This window comes from Cervus canadensis, chromosome 3 (assembly GCF_019320065.1).
Source record: "Cervus canadensis isolate Bull #8, Minnesota chromosome 3, ASM1932006v1, whole genome shotgun sequence".
In the NCBI taxonomy this organism is placed as follows: Eukaryota; Metazoa; Chordata; class Mammalia; order Artiodactyla; family Cervidae; genus Cervus; species Cervus canadensis.
The window spans coordinates 96,525,532-96,545,944 of NC_057388.1; the positions used below are offsets into that span (position 1 = coordinate 96,525,532).

Sequence of the window (20,413 nt, forward strand, 5' to 3'; positions counted from 1 at the left end):
TAAAGAAACTCAATCCTGAATATTCATTTGAAGGAGTGATGCTAAAGTTGAAGCTCCAATCATTTGGCCACCTGGTGTGAAGAGCAGACTCACTGGAAAGGACACTGATGCTGGGAAAGATTGAGGGCAGGAGAAGGGCGTGACAGAGGATGAGATGGTTGGATGGCATCATCAACTCTATGGACATGAGTTTGAACACACTCCAGGAGATAGTGAAAGACAGGGAAGCCTGGCGTGCTCTAGTCCATGGGGTGGTAAAGAGTCGAGCACCACTGAGGAGGGACTGAACAACAACACCAACAAAGTTAGATAAAGATATACAGTGGTTAAAATCCTATAGGGTAATAAAGCCATCACCTTCAGGTTTGTCTTTCTTACCAAGCAAAGAAGAAAATAATTGCCAGAGATTAGCTTTAAGAGTTATAAATTATTAAATCTCTGGGCTCTATTTAATTGTACCAACAAGCTAAAGTTCTCAGTGTAAGATTATTTACCACTGAGCCACCAGGGTAGCCCATGACATTAACTACCTTTTGACTTATTTCCAAGTTTGGGGTAATTTTTTTTTTTTAAACGTGGACTAGTGTCAGTCCTTTATATTCACTCTGGAGCAGGATGCTGCACTTTCTTGTATCAAAAACAAAACAAAAAGAATTCAAACCCACAATTCACAGGGGAGTGAGTAACACTTTACTGAAGGTTGTTCAGTGATATAAAAGAGAGGGTTACTTTGCCTGCGTGGGAACTTGCGTGCTAAGTCGTTTCAGTTGTGTCCGACTCTTGCGACTCAATGGACCGTAGCCCTTCAGGCTCCTCTGTACATTGCCTGTCTCACAGCAAAACTTCCTTTTTGAAGTTCTGTCAGATACCTGCATGCCATGCTTCCTATCCATCTTTCCTAAGGTACACTCCTCCACATTGCCTCTCCCCTAACACCTTTCCTAGCTCTTCTTTCTAATGCAAAGTGTTAGATGGAGGGAATATTGAGTAACATCCTTCAAACTGAGAAGGAACTTTGAGGCAGAAAAACAAAGCAGGAAACTCCATGTAGTGCAATTATGAAGTTCATTGTGGGTAACTCATATGCAGGCAGAATCAGGCTGACAAAGATCCAGAGGCATTTGAAACTTCACTCTGTGCTGCTGAAAGAGGTAGGGGGGATTTAAGGGGCCTAACCTAAAAGCTTAATCTGACTACTAAGGGAGGAACACGTCCATAGGACCTGGGCTGTTTTCCTCTCCTTCCCCCTAGGGAGGGCCTCATGACCATCATGCCCTGGAGAGCATTAACTGTCTACATCAGCAGACTCCATTCCTGCAGTTTTCATATCAGATGAAGGCAAAGCTAAACGTTCGTAGAGAACTTATCTGGCTCCTTATCGCATTCCTAGTGAGTAGGCTAGAGCTCAGTCATGCAGAAAGGGGAGGGGCTGGACTGTGGGCCTGAGTTTGAGCTGACAAAATGGAGTCAGTGTGGTTCAGCCATACACAAGCCTTCTGCTGCGTTGTAGCCTCACATCCAGCAGGCTTTAAGCAAAAAATCATTTCCTACTAATGTTTAGTCACTTGTGTCTGATGCTTCGCAACCCCACGGACTGCAGCACACCAGGCTTCCCTGCCCTTCACTATCTCCCTGAGATGGCTCAAACTCATGTCCATTGAGTCAGTGATGCCATCCAACCATCTCATCCTCTGTCATACTAATGGGATTCAAAATATGGGACCCCATGGGACTTCCCCTGGTGGCCCAGTGGTAAGACTCCATGCTCCCACTGCAGTGAGAGAGGCTTTTATCCCTAGTGGGGGAATTAAGATCCCACATATCACCTGCATGGCCAGAAAAAAAGAAAAAGAAAAGACACGTGACCTCAAAATATGGCACTTTGGTGTATTGAATATTTTGAACAGAAGGAGTATGAGGGGAAAAAAAGAACACAGCAGAAAGAGGAAGGTCATTCTGACCTCCCCTGCCTTTCTCTTATCTGAAACAGGACAGCAATCCCCCACTTGAATGCACCCTCCTTGTACCAGGAGGAAGAAAGGCACCCTTATTACCAGAGATAGGGAAATGGAGGCTGAGAAATATGTATAAATAAACTTTGTAAACTAAATCTTATCTTCCTAGTTTCTCCTTTGTCATTGACTACTCATAGTGCAAATATCTCTGTCTTCTCAATTCATCACAAATTTATTGTTTCTTTGTCTACATACTTTTAATTTTTTGGGCTCCAAAATCACTGCAGATGCTGATTGCAGTCATGAAATTAAAAGACGCTTACTCCTTGGAAGGAAAGTTATGACCAACCTAGAGAGCATATTAAAAAGCAAAGACATTACTTTGCCAACAAATGTCCGTCTGATCAAGGCTATGGTTTATCCAGTGGTCTTGTATGGATGTGAGAGTTGGACTACAAAGAAAGCTGAGCACCAAAAAATTGATGCTTTTGAACTGTGGTGTGGAGAAGACTCTTGAGAGCCCCCTGAACTGCAAGGAGATCCAACCAGTCCATCCTAAAGGAGATCAGTCCTGGGTGTTCATTGGAAGGACTGATGCTGAAGATGAAACTCCAGTACTTTGGCCACCTGATGCGGAGAGCTGACTCATTGGAAAAGACCCTGATGCTGAGAGGGATTGGGGACAGGAGGAGAAGGGGATGACAGAGGATGAGATGGTTGGATGGCATCACTGACTCGATGGGCATGAGTTTGAGTAAACTCTGGGAGTTTGTGATGGACAGGGAGGCCTGGCGTGCTATGATTCATGGGGTCGCAAAGAGTCGGACATGACTGAGTGACTGAACTGAACTGAGCTGAACTCTGGTCCTTTTCTTTGGGTCTTCATTCTCTAGGGGAGGAGCCCATGTATTTGTAACAATTCAGTAAAATGTATACGTGTTTTTCCTGTTAATCTGTCTTAGATGAGTTTAATTTTCAGATCTAGCCTAAGAGGGTTGAAGAAAACTTTCCTCCCCTGTAATACATCAAGAGCCAAAATGAATAAGAAATGTCAAACATTTTTTTTTCTTTTTATTGTCACTGTTGGCCAAAACTGACCAGCCTTGCCTCAAAACAAAACAAAACAAAACAAAAACAAACACACACACACATAAAAGATAAGCTGGCTGGTCTGTTTCCAATCATTATTTCCTGAGTACTAACCCTGTATTCCATGTTTTTGTATCTGTTCTCTTACTCAATCGTTGCTATAATGTAAGCTGATATTACTATCAACATTTAACAAATTAAACAACTGGGTTCAAAGAGGCTTGACAAGTCACAGGTAAAAATAAATAGCAAGGCTACAATTGAGATTCAGGTCTTCAGATTCCAAGCTCAGAGCGGATTCCTATTGCTTAGCTCAGAATTTATGTACATCTGTGATTATGTGCTCACTCTAAGGTGCTGCTTAGAATCTACTAACTCTTTCTTCTTCTGCAGGATTTCTCAACCTCAGCACTGTCAACGTTTTTCTTTTCCTCAAGAGGCTGTCCTGTGCACTGTAGGATGTTTAGCAGCATCCCTGTCTTCTACCCACCAAAATTCAGTAGCACCCACTCCCAGCCTTCCCTACCCCTAATCATGCAAAGTCAACCTGAATGGAGAATCACTTTTTTACTTTGTGCTGAGTTCCTTTGGAATTTGCATCTTCTGTTCCCTTCAGTCTGTGAGAACGCTTGGAGTTTCAAATATGGTATGCTGACCTGGAAAACCTCTCTGCCTGTACCCTGTACTGGTACAGAGGTACAGGGTACCTCACCTGCAGTAACTGACATCCTCACTGTGAACTTCTATCTGTTCTTGGAGAGCATCCAAAACCTACTTACATTGTCTTGATTCTGTGCAAGCTTATCCAATCTACTTGATGCAGTGACTATTCAAGACCAGGCTTAAAATTGAATTGGCTGCTCCAAAATGATTTACTGGAGGCTTCTGGAAATGTCCCCCACAACTGGATTAACTATTTTGATTAATTTGGCCTGTCAGTTTGTTGGGAAGGAAGGGGAATAGCCGTTTAATTTATTTATTCACTTAATTTATTCAACTTAATAATTTATTTAGATTCATTGCTTTATTTAACTGATACTGGGACTGAGAAGGCTTTTTAAAATTTTTTTTACTGAATTGAAAAGCTAAATTTATCAGATCAGTTGTGCATTTAGACTCAATCTGGATGCAGCGTCTATCTTAGCACAAATTATTTCATATCCTTTATTTCCCAGAGAATGTAGTTCAGTTAATAAATAATCAATTTTCAGAGGCTATTTCTAACCACTCTTTTCTTTTTACAGCAGAGAGGATAGGATGATTTTTTTCTTACATTTCAGAAACTATTTTAAAAAATAAATGTTTGAAGAGCACTTGTGCTTGTTTGATCATGCCTTTCAGGCAAGAGAGAGTATTGTTAGTGTGTACATAGAGCTCAGAACAATCAGTGTGTGTCATTGTAGTCCATGGTGGATTTCCTGTGCGATGGAGGGAAGAATAAGAGGAGACAGACCAGAGGGTGCACGTCACACTAGATTTCTTAGGAAGCTCGTAAAAAGGATTTACTGTATTTTGATTAATCCATCCTTCATCCACCTTGAGTGTCTCCATGGCAACCAGATATTTGTTTCCCAAAGATGGTCTTTCAGACTGTGGAAGGTTCATTCAGCTCCATACAAAACCCCCTGTATTCCTGAGGCCCACATCTTTGAAATTCTGCATGCATAGACAACCACTCCCAAGCCCTTGTCTGTGTTACTGATCCCAGTGCTAGTATCATTTTATCAATGACAAGGCATGATCAATTGTTTAAAGCATTTTCTCAGAGCCAACAGAAACATCTGTTTTATCTCTATTCCTCAAAAACAAAATTTAAGTGTTTTAAACTCAGCCTAAAGGAAGCTAGCTAAATGGTCATTACAGGGCTTGAAAACATATATACAGCATCACATATTGGTTAGAGTATTTCAGAGCATCCACCAATTAAATGGTCTCATAAATTTAGAAATTACCTTTTATCAAAAGTTAATGATCCCTTTTTCAAAACAAAGTTATAAAGCAGAATCTAATTCAAGATATACTAACATGCAAAGAACATATATTTTATAAATGAGGACGAGATGATTTGCCCATAGTCTCACATTAGTCAGAAACTGACCTGAAATGAGGGCATGGAGACCCAAACTCCCAGCACTTAGCTCTCCCTACCCTACAGCAGGTCTGCCTGTCTTTGTCCTCAGGGGAGCCTGAACAATGCCCTGGTGATATGTTTTGTGAGTCTTCTACTTCCTGGGAACAGGAAACCCCTCTGTCCTGCCTCAAGTTCACCTCTCTACTTCTGAATATGGAAAGATGGCATGGATGGATGGATAGACAGATGGAAGGAAGGAAAGCTCTGTATTAAAAGTCTGGAAAATATTTAACTTTTTTTTTACACATATCCCCAAAAGGTGTTATATGAGGGAAATTCTTTTTAAATGTCTTGTATTCTTTTTCATGACCATGAATGACTTAAAATCAACAAAAACAAAAGAAAAGCATTTCCATTTTGGAAAAAAAAGTTATTTTTCAGGTTTCAAATAACACTCCAAAATAAATTTATCTTTAATGTAAAAACAAACCAAAAAACTGACCATTTGTGAAACTGTAATGCAGTAATTTGGATTTGCACAATTTCTCTCATTATTTGATTTTTTTAAAAAAAAATCATCATTTGGTTTGTAATGCTGTTATTAATGATTAGGGTAATAAAATCATGTTCTTTTACCCATATTATGGGGCTAATAATTTCAACATTTATTTATTTATTTAGCCTAAAAGTAATATTGAATTAGTCTGACACACAGTTTAGGAATCATAACTTGAATTATTGGAATTCATTCAGGAAACCCAGCCTCACTTAAAATTGCTGCTGTCTGCAGTATAATAAATGTGATCGATGGCCTTCTGCAGCAACGTAGCTCAGCTGCTCCTCCATTGCTGAGAGAGTTCTCTTTATGTGTGTGCCTGTACAGATTTCTTCAACATTCTGCAACTGCTTCCAACAGGAGCTAGTTTTGAACCTCCTGTTCACAGTTATTTAAGAATAGACTATTATTTTCCATTTACCACGGATCAATTTAGATCACCTATAACAAAAAGAAGCTTACTGAAGATCAATGACTTGTAAAAAAGTAAAAATATACTCAGAGAGAATCTTTATCAGTTCTGCTTCCCTTGGTTCTTTGTCATTTTGAGCTAGAGGAATAAAATTGGTTTCTACTAGTAGCTAGAAATTTCCCATGATCATCAAATTAGGCATATTAACAAAAGAAGACTTAAGTTAGTCTACTGTTGCTTTTTAAGAAATAGATGCATAAATAAACTTCCAAAGTAAAAGCAGATTGTATCAATGCACCCCCAACATTTTTCCAATTCTGATCTCCCTCTACTGGATTTCCTCCTTCCTTCCTTGTATTTCCCACTCAAATTAGTCATTTTAGAACTAAATTATTTGATACACCTCTTGTAATTGGTTATGACATAACTGTGTATGAGGATAAGGCAGATAATTTAAGAAATACCCTAGGCTAACTTGGGAAATATTTAACTCATAAATCACTTCTTTCATTTTGTAAATTTATAAACCTAATTAAATATTTGCAAAGAAAAACAACTGCCCAGAAGCCTTATCAGCCTTTTATCCTAAATATAGTTACAGAATCTTAAATCATAAACTTTTTTATTTGAAAGAAATCTTAAAGACTATTTTATACACAGTGAGACTAAGGTACACTGAGGCTGAGTTATTTACCCAGTTTTGGAGCATGAGTTATTTAAGGAATCCAAATGCTCCCTGAAAACTCTCCATCCTACTATTCTTTTCCATGAGGAGAGAGGAATGAAAGTCACATACACAACCTTCCTCATTCAACACAACAGTCTTGTGAGATACATATTATTCTGATAGAAAAGAGAAAGAAGAGTCTTCTGAGACTCTGAGAAGTTACAGAATTTGTCCAAGGTCCAACAGATAATATGAGAAGTGGAATTTGAATCTCAAATTGTAACCTAAGGGGATTCCATGAGCAGCCTCAATCTTTAGCCATATCCAAGTTCAGACTACTGATGAAAGGCATTGATAAGAAGAGAATGTTTTGGACCTTCTCTGGCAGTCTAGCACTTAGGAGTTCTTACTTCTAATGCAGAGGGTGCAGGTTCAATCCCTGGTCAGGTACTAAGATCCCACATGCCAGGCAACCAAAAAGAGAGCAAAACAAAACATAATATTTTACTGATGATTGAAAGTATACATTGAAGAAAATTCATATCACATTTAACATTAGGCAGAACCTTCATAAAATTCTTCTTTAGGTATTTGTTATCTCCCTGCAAAAGTTTCCTATCCCCCATAGACTAGAGATTTCTATTCTATGATGCTACAAGTAGCAATGCAAATAATCAATGTGTACTCCATAATAAAGGAGAGAAGTGAATTTTATTCAAGCTGAGAGCTATAACCTGGGAGAGACAGACTCATGAAACACTTGAATTGTGTTCTGATGGTTTACAAAATGAAGGAGGCTTAACAGGCAACAATTGCTAAATTGTTCACCAAGAATTAGGATTGGAAGGAATCCCCTAGAGGGCCAGTGGTTAGGACTCCGAGCTCCCACAACAAGAGGTTTAGGTTCAAACCCTGATTGGGGAATTAAAACCCTGTATGCCATGCAGTGCAGGGGGAAAAAAATTAGGAGTATAAGCTGATAAGAGGTAAGGGTGCTTGTTTAGCAAGGATTCCTTGGGGTCTGAAATTGTTGCACAGTTACAAGGGGAGAACTTGAGTCCATAAGACTGTACTTGGCTAGCAGATATTGTTTTGAAAAATGGCTTGTGCTATCCTTGAGTTTGATACAGTTCAGAAAATTCAGGAATTGATGCAGGAAAGTGTCGGAAACCACACCCACAATGGCCACTCAGCTGCATTTTGGATGCCTGAACCATAGTTCTTCCATTGTCATTATTAAATGATCTTAAACATGTCATTACAAGGGAAAGGAATTATAACTGCTTGATTAACACAGAAGACAAGGTTAGTAAAAAGATGGCCTATCGCCAAGGCTGTATACTAGAAATACTGCAAATGCTTCACTTTAAAAATGAGGGGTAGAAGTGGGGTACATAGTCAAGCTATAAACAAAACCCAAGATGCCAAAAAAATGCCAAACTGAAAGTCCAAGCAGCATGAGGAAGCTGAAGGCAAAATGACTCACAGAGTTCTTGGAGTTGGATGGCTCTCTAAACGCTGTGGGCTAGTCCAGTTCAGTCAGTCACTCAGTCCTGTCCAACTCTTTGTGACCCCATGGGCTGCAGCATGCCGGGCTTCCCCATCCATCACCAACTCCTGGAGCTTGCTCAAACTCATGTCCATCGAGTCGGTGATGCCATTCAACCATCTCATCCTCTCTCGTTCCCTTCTCCCACCTTCAATCTTTCCCAGCATCAGGGTCTTTTCAAATGAGTCAGTTCTTCACATCAGGTGGCCAAAGTATTGGAGTTTCAGCTTCAGCATCAGTCCTTCCAATGAATATTCAGGACTTATCTCCTTTAGGATGGACTGGTTGGATCTCCTTGCTGTCCAAGGGACTCTCAAGACTCTTCTCCAATACCACAGTTCTAAAACATCAATTCTTCTGTGCTCTGCTTTCTTCATGGTCCAACTCTCACATCCATACATGACTACTGGAAAAACCATAGCTTTGACTAGACGGTCCTTTGTTAGCAAAGTAATGTGTCTGCTTTTTAATATGCTGTCTAGGTTGGTCATAACTTTTCTCCCAAGGAGCAAGCATCTTTTAATTTCATGGCTGCAGTCACCATATGTAGTGATTTTGGAGCCCCCAAAATAGTCTGTCATTGTTTCCATTGTTTCCTCAGCTATTTGCCATAAACTGATGGGACCAGATGCCATGATCTTCGTTTTCTGAATGTTGAGTTTTAAGTGAGGACAAATTCTCAGGAAGGATCCTTCAGCCCATGCCCTGTGCACAGAGAGTTGGACCAGGGATGTGTGCATAAAGCTAAGAGTTTTGGAGGGTTGTTCCAGCTCTGAGATGATTTAGAAAACATTACCCAATAAACAAAGCTAGTGGAGGTGATGGAATTCCAGTTGAGTGATTTCAAATCCTAAAAGATGATGCTGTGAAAGTGCTACACTCAATATGCCAGCAAATTTGGAAAACTCAGCAGTGGCCACAGGACTGGAAAAGGTCAGTTTTCACTCCAATCCCAAATAAAGGCAATGCCAAAGAATGCTCAAACTACTGCACAATTGCATTCATCTCACAGGCTAGTAAAGTAATGCTCAAAATTCTCCAATCAAGGCTTCAACAGTACGTGAACTGAGAACTTCCAGCTGTTCACGTTGGTTTTAGAAAAGGCAGAGGAACCAGAGATCAAATTGCCAACATCTGCTGGATCATCAAAAAAGCAAGAGAGTTCCAGAAAAACATCTATTTCTGCTTTATTGAATATGCCAAAGCCTTTGACTGGGTGGATCACAATAAACTGTGGAAAACTCTGAAAGAGATGGGAATACCAGACCACCTGACCTGCCTCTTGAGAAACCTGTATGCAAGTCAGGAAGCAACAGTTAGAACTGAATATGGAACAACAGACTGGTTCCAAATAGGAAAAGGAGTACATCAAGGCTGTATATTGTCACCCTGCTTATTTAACTTATATGCAGTGTACATCATGAGAAATGCTGGACTGGATGAAGCACAAGCTGGAATCAAGATTGCAGAGAGAAATATCAATAACCTCAAATATGCAGATGATACCATCCTTATGGCAGAACGTGAAAAAGAACCAAAGAGCCTCTTGATGGAAGTGAAAGAGGAGAGTGAAAAAGTTGGCTTAAAGCTCAACATTCAGAAAACTAAAATCATCACTTCATGGCAAATAGATAGGGAAACAGTGGAGATAGTCACTGACTTTATTTTTCTGGGCTCCAAAATCACTGCAGATGTTGATTGCAGCCATGAAATTAAAAGACACTCACTCCTTGTGTGAGGCGAGCAGAAGTAATGCCATGGCAGGCAGCTTAGATTAGGAGTAGGCCTTCCTACTTCTGGGTGGTAAGATGATCAGGCCACCTGGATCAGCTTTCGCTTAACACTGACCGCTGTTTGCCAATTAGGAACGGGGCGGAAAGCCCCGGGAAAGTCCCACGGGCGCGAAAGTTTTGACCAATGAAATTGCTTTGCAATCCGCTAAACCAACTACCAGTGGCGTGTGCTCACCCTATAAATTTGTGTAACAGCTTGGGCTCGGGGCTCTCTGACCTCGCACAACTGCGTTGGATGCAGCAGGAGCCCTGACTCGAGTCAGCAATAAACTTCCCTTTTTGCAAGTTGCATTGTCTTGGAGGCCTTCTCTCTTCCCGCTTGGGGATTGAGACATCGGGCATAACACTTGGAAGGAGTTATGACCAACCTAGACAGCATATTAAAAAGCAGAGACATTGCTTTGCCAACAAAGTTCTGTCTAGTCAAGGCTGTGGTTTTTCCAGTGGTCATGTATGGATGTGAGAGTTGGACTATAAAGAAAGCTGAGTGCTGAAGAATTGATGCTTTTGAACTGTGGTGTTGGAGAAAACTCTTGAGAGTCCCTTGGACAGCAAGGAGATCCAACCAGTCCATCCTAAAGGAGATCAGTCCTGGGTGTTCATTGGAAGGATTGATGTTGAAGCTGAAACTCTAATACTTTGGCCACCTGATGTGAAGAGCTGACTCATTTGAAAAGACCTTGATGCTGGGAAAAATTGAGGGCAGGAGAAGGGGATGATAGAGGATGAGATGGTTGGATGGCATCACCAACTCAATGGACATGAGTTTGAGTAAATTCTGGGAGTTGGTGATGGACAGGGAGGCCTGGCGTGCTGCAGTTCATGGGGTCGCAAAGAGTCGGACACAACTGAGCAACTGAACTGAACTGAACCCAATATAGTTCCTAGAAGGATATAAAGCAGTATATCTTTGTGACCTGAGGTCGGAAGCAATTTCCTAAACATAATTTTCAAAAGTAGAAACTTTAAAGCAAACTACTGATAAACACTGTTATATCTAGACCAAGAATTTCTATTTAATGAAGCATGCCAGGGTGAACAATGAATAGAGAAGAATACATGAATATATTTGTGATGTCTATGAAGGAAGGGCTTCCCAGGTGGCACTAGTGGTAAAGAACCTGCCTGCCATTGCAGGAGATGTAAGAGATGTGGGTTCAATCCCGGGGTTGGAAAAATCCCCTGGAGAAGGAGATGGCAGCCCACTCTGGTATTCTTGACTAGAGAATCTCATGGACAGAGGAGCCTAGCAGGCTACGGTCCATGGGGTTGCAAAGAGTCGGACACAACTGAATCTGCTTAGCACAAATGGGAAAGAAAGGGTTAAGTGATCAGCCTGCAGTCTCTCCTCTTCTCTGATTGGGGGATAGAGAGTGAGGGCAGAAATAAGGCAGGTGACTAGACCATATCTCCTTGGAAACATGCTAATGATTACCTCCTAACAAAAGAGCTAAAGGGGTTTGCTAGCAAGAGAGTCCTTATCTATGGAATGCTGCTAACAGGAAGAAGCTGGTTGGTTTGAATTGCTTCTGATAAACAAGCCAGGAATCCATGGCTCAAGGGGAAATGTTATGTAATGGATAAAACCATCTGAGTATAAATTGGAGATGTTCATGACCTAGTTGACAAAATATTGATTTATCCCATTTTTCTTTCGTTTCTTTCTTTGTTTCTTTTCTTTTTTTTCTTTTTGGTCTCACTCTGCCTCACGTGGAACCGACTAGGGACTGAACCCATGCCCCTGCATTGAAAGGATGGAATCTTAACCACTGAACCACCAGGGAAGTTCCTCCCTCCCCACTGCCACATGCCCCCTACCATTTCTAATGAACTCAACTTGATCACATGATTAAGATAGTGCTTGTGTGTGCTCAGTCGTGTCTGACTCTGTGACCTCATAGACTGTAGCCCACCGGGCTCCTCTGTCCATGGGATTTCCCAGGCAAGAATATTGGAGTGGGTTGCCATTGCTTCCTCCAGGGAATCTTACATGGTTAAGACAATATCTGCCAAATTTCTCCACATGTTATTGTTTTCCCTTTCTTAACTGTAAACAAAGAACAAAAGAGCATTTTTGCTCCCTATCTAATTCTACACAGATTTACCCACTGCAGTCTCTAATGAACAGTGTACATTGGGCTTCTGACAGAAAATTAAGGTGAAACAAGATGAAGATTTTGGTTCCAGAAGATGGTAAGTACAGGATGCTATGTGCTTTGGACAAGCAGTTCCCCTAGATAGTTAGATATATAATCTCAGAAGAAAATTTTTTGAATCTAGTTTCTTGCATATTTTCATTCATAGAAAAGCACTAAAATCATTAAGTTGAGATATTTGTTCTTTGTGACTAGTAGAAATCTTTTACCAAAATGTATCCTTGACTGCTGGAGAAGGAAATGGCAATCCACTCCAGTACTCTTGCCTGGAAAATTCCATGGACAGAGGAACCTGGTAGGCTACAGTCCATGGGGTCACAAAGAGTCGGACAAGACTAAGCAACTTCACTATATATATATCCTTGACTGCTTGTATTCCCCAGCCAAAAATCACAGTTAAATTGGCTTCTTTCTCCACGTTTTCAGAGCAGCTTTCTCAGAGGTATTGAACAGCTGTCTCCCAGGCTACATTCCTCAGTAAAAGTCTGAAAAAACTTAAACTTACAGCTTTTATGTTGTGTGTTTTTCTTTCAGTTGACATAATATATACCTTTTAAAGAGATATTTTGGACTTCCCAGGTGGCACTAGTGGTAAAGAACCTGCCTGCCAATGCAGGAGATATAAGAGATGCGGGTTTGATCCCTGGGTCAGGAAGATCCCCTGGAGGAGGACATGGCAACCCACTCCAGTATCCTTGACTGAGAAATCCCATGGACAAAGGAGCCTGGTAGACTAGTACTACAGTTCATGGGGTCGCAAAGTCAGACATGACTGAAGTGATTTAGCACTCCCAGAGAGATGTTTTGACACTATGTGAGAATCCTGTTTGTCATCACATTTCACTCATACATTTTAGGCTCCCTTGATGACTTTCCTCTAAGGTAATTATTCTATGTTCATTGTCAAATGGCAATTTTCTAATTGAATCAATTGTTCTGCATTCATTAGCTGGCATTCTGGTGTAAAAAAGAGCTTTCCCTTCCCCAACCACTCCCCCCATTTCTTTTTAAATTTTTATTAAAGTATAGTTGATTTACAATGTTGTGTTAACTTCTCCTGTACCTGAAAGTGAATCAGTTATACATATGTATATACTTTTTTAGATTCTTTTTTGGATTATTTTCCTATATAGAACATTACAGAGCATTGAGAAGAGTTCCCTGTTCTATCCATTAGATCCTTATTAGTTATCCATTTTATATATAGTAGTATGTATATGTCAATCCTTATCTCCCAATTTACAACCCCCCCATCTTTCCTTCCTGGTAAGCATAAGTTTGATTTTTATATCTATGAGTCTATTTCTATTTTGTAAATAAGTCATTTTTATCATTTTCTTAGATTTCACATATAAGGGATATCATATTTTTCTCTAACTTACTTCACTCAGTATGACAATCTCCAGGTCCATCCATGTCACTGCAAATGGCATTATTTGTTTTTTTATGGATGAATAACTTTCCATTGTATATATGTACCACACCTTCATTACACATTCCTCCATCTATGGACATTTAGTTTGCTTCCATGTCCTGGCTATGGTAAATAGTGCTACAGTGAACACTGGGGTGCATGTATCTTTTTGAATTATGGTTTTCTCCAAGTATATACCCAGTATACATTGAAGTACATACTGGGAGTAGGAGTAGGATCACTGAATCGTATGGTAGTTCTAGGTTTAGTTTTTTTAAGGAACCTCTATACTGTTCTCCATAGTGGCTGCACCAATACATTCCTACCAATCATGTAAGGGGGTTCCCTTTTCTCCACACTCTCTCCAGCATTTACTGTTTGTAGACTTTTTGATAATGACCATTCTGACTGGTTTGGGGTAATACCTCCTGGTAGTTTTGATTTGCATCTCTCTAATAATTAGTGGTGTTAAGCATCTTTTTATATGTTTGTTGACCATCTATATGTCTTTTTGGAGAAATGCCTATTTAGATCTTCTGCCCATTTTTTTATTTGGCTCTTTGTGGTTTTCTTTTTTGAAAAATATTGAGCTGCATGAGCTATTTGGATATTTTAGAGATTAGTCCCTTGTCAGTTGCTTCATTTGCAAATATTTTTTCCCATTCTGATGGTTGTCTTTTCATCTTGTTTGTGGCTTCCTCTGCTGTTCCAAAGCTTTTAAGTTTAATTAGATCCCATTTGTTTATTTTTGTTTTTATTTTCATTACTCTAGGGCATGGGTCAAACAAGATATTGCTGTGATTTATGTCAAAGAGTGTTCTGCCTATGTTTTTCTCTAAAAATTTTATAGTGTCTGGTCTCATATTTAGGTTTTAATCTATTTTTAATTTATTTTTGTGTATGTGTTAGGGAGAGTTCCAATTTAAAAAGAGATAATTGCATATATTTTTTGGAAAAAAAATCATGATTTGAAAAGAAAATCAAAGTGACAGCAGTATTTAATACTGAAATAAAAAAAAAAATGAAAAACCTACATTTCAAATTTGTGAAATATGCCATGATTAATGCTCTGAGGAATATCTGTAGCCTTGAATGCTCTAATTTGAAGACATAAATTTAACATTTCCACTCAAGATATTAAGAATAATAATAAGCAAGCAAACTAAAATAAAATGTGGAAAATGACAGAATAAAAACAAGCAAGAAAACTAATGAAATAGATAACAACAAAGGAGAGCTAGTCAATATAACCGCAAAGGATGTGTAGTATAAATGTGGTGTGTGTGGCCACAAAACAATATGTCATGATCAAGCAAACTTTCTCTTGTCAGTTCAAGGATGGTTAACCCAAAACTACCAATATATATATTTTAAAAAACTATCAATATAATTTACAGTGTTAGATTTAACAAAGAGAAAGTCTTTGCTAAATCTTTTCAATAGATTTAGATGAAAACACATCATAAAATTCAATATTCATTTATGATAAAACTCTTAGCAAAGTAGGAATAGAAGACATCATCTTTAAACTCCTCAATGGTATTGTAAAACATTAATCAATAGAAACCTGAATTAAATAGAATTAGAAGACCAGAGGGGGAGCTCTCATACCCTATGATGGTAACAGAGGCCAATGGGAAAAAGAAAGACTCCTTTCCTGGCAGGGACTCAGCCAATCAAAAGTCATGTGTTCTTTGGTTACTATAGCCCTCCCATCTTCCTTTTCCTCCTTATAAAAAGCATGCTCCTTTCTTTGTCCTTCAGGAACTTGCATGTGACTCACCATAACTACAGACCCTGAATTGCAATTCTCTGCTATCCAGGATAAACAAGTACTTACTGGAGAAATATCTGGTTGTCTATTTGTTTCAGGTCAACAGTTTGGTAAAATCATGTAAAAGAATAAAAGTCTAAAATAATACTGAAAAGTAAAAGAGGAGATATTTAAATTTACTATAAAGCCGTATAAATGAAGACAGTATTATATAGGGACTAATTCGCTCAGTCATGTCCAATTCTTTGTAATCCCATGGACTGAAGCCCACCAAGCGCCTCTGTCCATGGAATTCTCCAGGCAAGAATACTGGAGTGGGTTGCCATTTCCTTCTCCAGGGGATCTTCCCAGCTTAGGGATCAAACCCAGGTCTCCTACATTGTAGGCAGATTCTTTACCACTGAGCCACCAGGGAAGCCCAACAAATATATGAAAGGCCCCAGAAACACAATCAATCATATGAGGCTCTAATGTGTTAGATGTTAAAGCAAATTGCTAGGAAAATAATGGATAACTAAGTAAATGATCCTGAGTCAACTGGATTACCGTATGGGAAAAGTAAAGTTAGATTTTATTTCATGAAAAAACTCCAAAAGAATATCAAACTTAATTGTAAAAATAATTATTTAAAAATTTCAGGGAGGGATAAATTAGAAGTTTAAGATTAATGTATACAGATACATTAGTGAAGTCACTCAGTCGTGTTCAACTCTTTGCGACCCTGTGGACTGTAGCCTACCAGGCTCCTCCGTCCATGGGATTCTCCAGGCAAGAATACTAGAGTGGGTTGCCATTTCCTTCTCCAAGGGATCTTCCCAACCCAGGGATTGAACCTGGGTCTTCTGTATTGCAGGCAGACGTTTTAACCTCTGAGCCACCAGGGAAGCCCTGCCCAACAGATACATTACTACATATAAAATAGATAACCAACAGGACCTACTGTGTAACACATGGAACTCTAGTCAATATTTTATAACAACTTGTAAGGGAAAATAATCTGAAAATATATATGTATGTGTGTGTGTGTATATATACATATACACATATATATATGTGTGTATACATATATATATATATACATATATATGTGTATATATATATATATACATATATATGTGTGTATATATATATATATATATATATATAAATCACTTCTCTGTACACCTAAAACCAACACAACACTATAAAGCAACTACACTTTCATAAAAAATAATAGAAATTAAAATTCAGTAGAAAATGTATAATATTTTTAAAACTTTGGAGCAATGATGGATTTCTTAACAATGAAATAAAAAAATTTTAAAACAGAAATCATAAAGAAAAAAGTGTAAATTTTGGTACTTTGATATTAAAACTTTCAAACAAAATCATTGTCATAAGCTTTTATTCAAAGACAAACCACAAAAGATTATGTTAACAAAGAAATTAGTTGATCTGAAAAAATGGAAAATTTTATTCGAGCCAAATTGAGAATTATAACCTCAGAATTATAATCTCAGAAAGTTCTGAGAACTGTTCTGCCCATTAGAAGTTTAGGCACAGTTATGCATAAGTTTTTGAGATAAGGGGCTATATAATAAATGATGTATTATTTACAGTTTATGCAATCCAGATCTGGCCCTTTACAAGATTAAGGAGGAATGTTATCTTGTAAGGAATTGTCTTGTTGATGCCAGAAGAATGTTGCTGTTTAGGTTTGAACAGGTATTTCTGCTGATGGGGGAGGTCTGGTCAATGCATAATGCAGATACACAATGCAGATACAGCAGAGGGAGAGAAGGCAAAAGGGCAGAGAAATTTTTTTATGTTTAAATCTTTGTCTTGCCATAAAATATGAATTTTCTTTCATAGTATTCAGAATATAAAGAGAACAAATCAATGAAAAGAGGCAAAGAGAACATCGAAATTACATTGGGTTTTTTAAAAAAATAACATTTGTTTTATTTTTGCTTATTTATTTGGCTGTCCTGGGTCTTAGCTGTGGCCTGCAGAATCTTTGATCTTTGTTCTGGCATGTAGAATTTTCAGTTGTGGCATGTGGAATCTATTTTCCTGACCAGGGATGGAACCTAGGCCCTCTGAGCCACTGGACCACCAGGAAAGTCCTGGTTTGTGTTTCTTCTTAAGATAAAGAATTGATCTTGCAATTCACAAATGAAGAATAACCAAAGAACATGTAGAAAAGTTTTCGATCTTTTCAGTATTCAGGAAAGTACACAATAAAATGTAATTAGATATTTTATAATTATCAGACTGACAAAAATTTTTAAGTCATATAATATCAAGTATTCACAAGGATGTGGGGAAACAGGAACATATACGTTGCTAGAACTTGTTTGAAAAATTATTGGAGTAATACCTATTAACTTGAAATTAGCATACCCTACAACACAGAAATTTTTTCACTCTTTATTATCTCTAACACAAGTACATAAAGAGACTTAAACAAGTATGTGTTTTGCCCGATGTCCGAATCCCCGAGCAGGAAGAGAGAAGGCTTCCAAGACAATGCAATTCGCAAAAAGGGAAGTTTATTACTGACTCGAGCCAGGGCTTCTGCTGCAACCAACGCAGTGGTGCGGGGTCAGAGAGCGCTGAGCCCACGCTGTTACCCAAATTTATAGGGTGTGCATAAACAGTTGGTAGCTGGCTTAAGCGGATTGGTTACATGTTTGCAAAGCAATCTTATTGGCCCAAACCTTCGCGGGCTTTTTTTCAAACTTGGATGTTCGCAGGCTTTTCAGCTTTTCCCTGATAGGTTCCCTCTTTCTTACTAGGCGCATGTTGATTGGCTGGCTCCAGGTGGCCTGATAATCATGTTACCCCAGAAAACCAGGCCTACTCCTAATCTAGGCTGCCTGTCATGGCATTAGCCCTGGCAGCCTTATATATACTACATTGCAACAAGAAAATTTCTTTTTAAAACAGCTCATCAGTCAGTTGGGAGATGGATAAACAAATGTTGGCATGTTCACGGGGTAGAATGAGCTTCCCTGGTAGCTCAGTGGTAAAGAATTTGCCTGCCAAGCAGGAGACTCGGATTTTGATTCCTGGGTTGGGAAGACCCTCTGGAGAAGGAAACAGCAACCCACTCCAGTTCTCTTGCCTGGGAAATCCCATGGACAGAGGAGCCTGGCTGGGCTACAGCCTATGGGGTCACAAAAGAATCCAACATGACTTAGCATTTAAACAACAGAGTAGAATATGGATTACCATTTCTATGGAAAGAATCAATCTATATGGATCAACAGATCTCAAAAGACAATGCTGACAATAGATAAAAGTTGCAGAATCATGCATTGATTCCATTATGTAGTTTTCAAGATACATAAAATATAATCTTTGTCTACAGAAAGTAAAAAAAATAAAAGTGACTCTGTTGCAGGAAGTGTTAGGGGAAGCACACTGATTGAAACCGCCCACCCTGGCCAGGCACCACAGTAACCATTTGCATGAGTTGTTTTATGACAGGAGATCCTGATAAGGAATACGGAACTAATAAGCCACCACCAACCGGAAGAGTTCGGGAAAGGTCGAAAGGAGACACCGTGTGTCCGTCCACTTCCCAGAATCCCTCTCGATAGCATTCATCTTGGCTGAGCGATGCGTGTGCCACCAGGAAAGACTCTGAATTAGAATGATTGGCCAAAGACTACCCAGAAACTAATCCCATCACCATAAAACCCAAGACTTCGAGCCACGTGGCAGAGCAGTTCTCCTGGGTTCCCTTACCTACTGCTCTCCACCCGGGTGCCCTTTCCCAATAAAATCTCTTGCTTTGTAAGAACATATGTCTCCTCGGACAATTCATTTCTGAGTGTTAGACAAGAGTCCCGTTTTGGGCCCTGGAAGGGGTCCCCAAGGGACCCCTTTTCACACTTTATAACTTGAGTTTTTAAAAAATGAGATGTCTATATGATAAACTATGTCAGTATTCAAAAACACTTTGATGGAATTATTAGCAATGAAATTTGTCAATGATTTATGAAACATTCTTCAGTGAAATAATGCAAAAATTAAAAATGTATATTTAGCAAGTTCTAATTTAGTGAAAATGCAAGTGTACAGATAAGAGATTGGAAGTAAATACGATTCAACCAAAAGTTATTTGCCTCATCTCTGGGAGATGTGATTCTTAAACAGATTTTTTCCATTGTAATTTGCTTTCCAGCTTCTCTACAGAGAAGATATTTTAGAGTCAGAAAATATTATCTTTACATAAAAAATAGCTTTTCATTAAAACAAAAACTTTCAAGATATTTTTATTAACAAGATTTTTTTTTTTTTCTATTTCTCTCATGACTAGCACTGAAATAGCGTTTTTCCTGTTACATGTAAGTGATTTAAGAATTCAAACCAACTGCTACATAATGCATAATATTTTGGATCAGCCCTCACTTGTGATGTGGAAACATTTAAAGTTTTCAAAATAGGAATTCATTCCAGAGGCAATGACAGAATATCAGCCATGGCAAATATCTGTCTAGTCTTGGGACCTTGAACCTGTGTACTGGTTTATAGACTGGTAGGCAGAAGCAAAGCCCAGCAATAATCCTACCATTCACTTGCTATGAGTAATGACCATCTGCTGGGGACTGGGGAGGACCCAGCTCAGCCAATTTGACTGCCTTGGTTTGCATGATAAAGGAAGGTCACAGAAAGTCAATACAATTGAGAGCAACTCCCCAGGTGGCAGAAAAGATCTGCAAGCAACTGGCAGAAATGGCCTGCATTTGAGGACTGCAACTCTGAAAAGAATTTTCTTTCTTTGGAGATTGCACTTCTCCAAAAGAATGCAACTTACAAAATAAAAGTGAAATTCAAAAACTACATTTCTTTAGAAGGGCTTAGATCTTTTGTTTGTCTCCTCTATTACTGCATGGAAAGAAATATATACTGTAGAATATTTTTTTCTTTTTGAATCTCAGGTGCAAAAGAATTTATCATATTCTTCAATTCATGGTTCACTATCACCAT

General features: G+C 38.9%; 1 long non-coding RNA gene across 1 annotated transcript; it reads left to right on the forward strand.

The window, feature by feature from the left end:
* The first annotated feature begins 1,739 nt into the window (after nt 1-1,739).
* Nucleotides 1,740-18,320, forward strand: LOC122437951. The gene is made up of 3 exons (XR_006268412.1): nt 1,740-1,749; nt 8,134-8,140; nt 18,172-18,320. It is a non-coding gene; the product is annotated as an uncharacterized LOC122437951 (long non-coding RNA).
* Nucleotides 18,321-20,413: the final 2,093 nt, after the last annotated feature.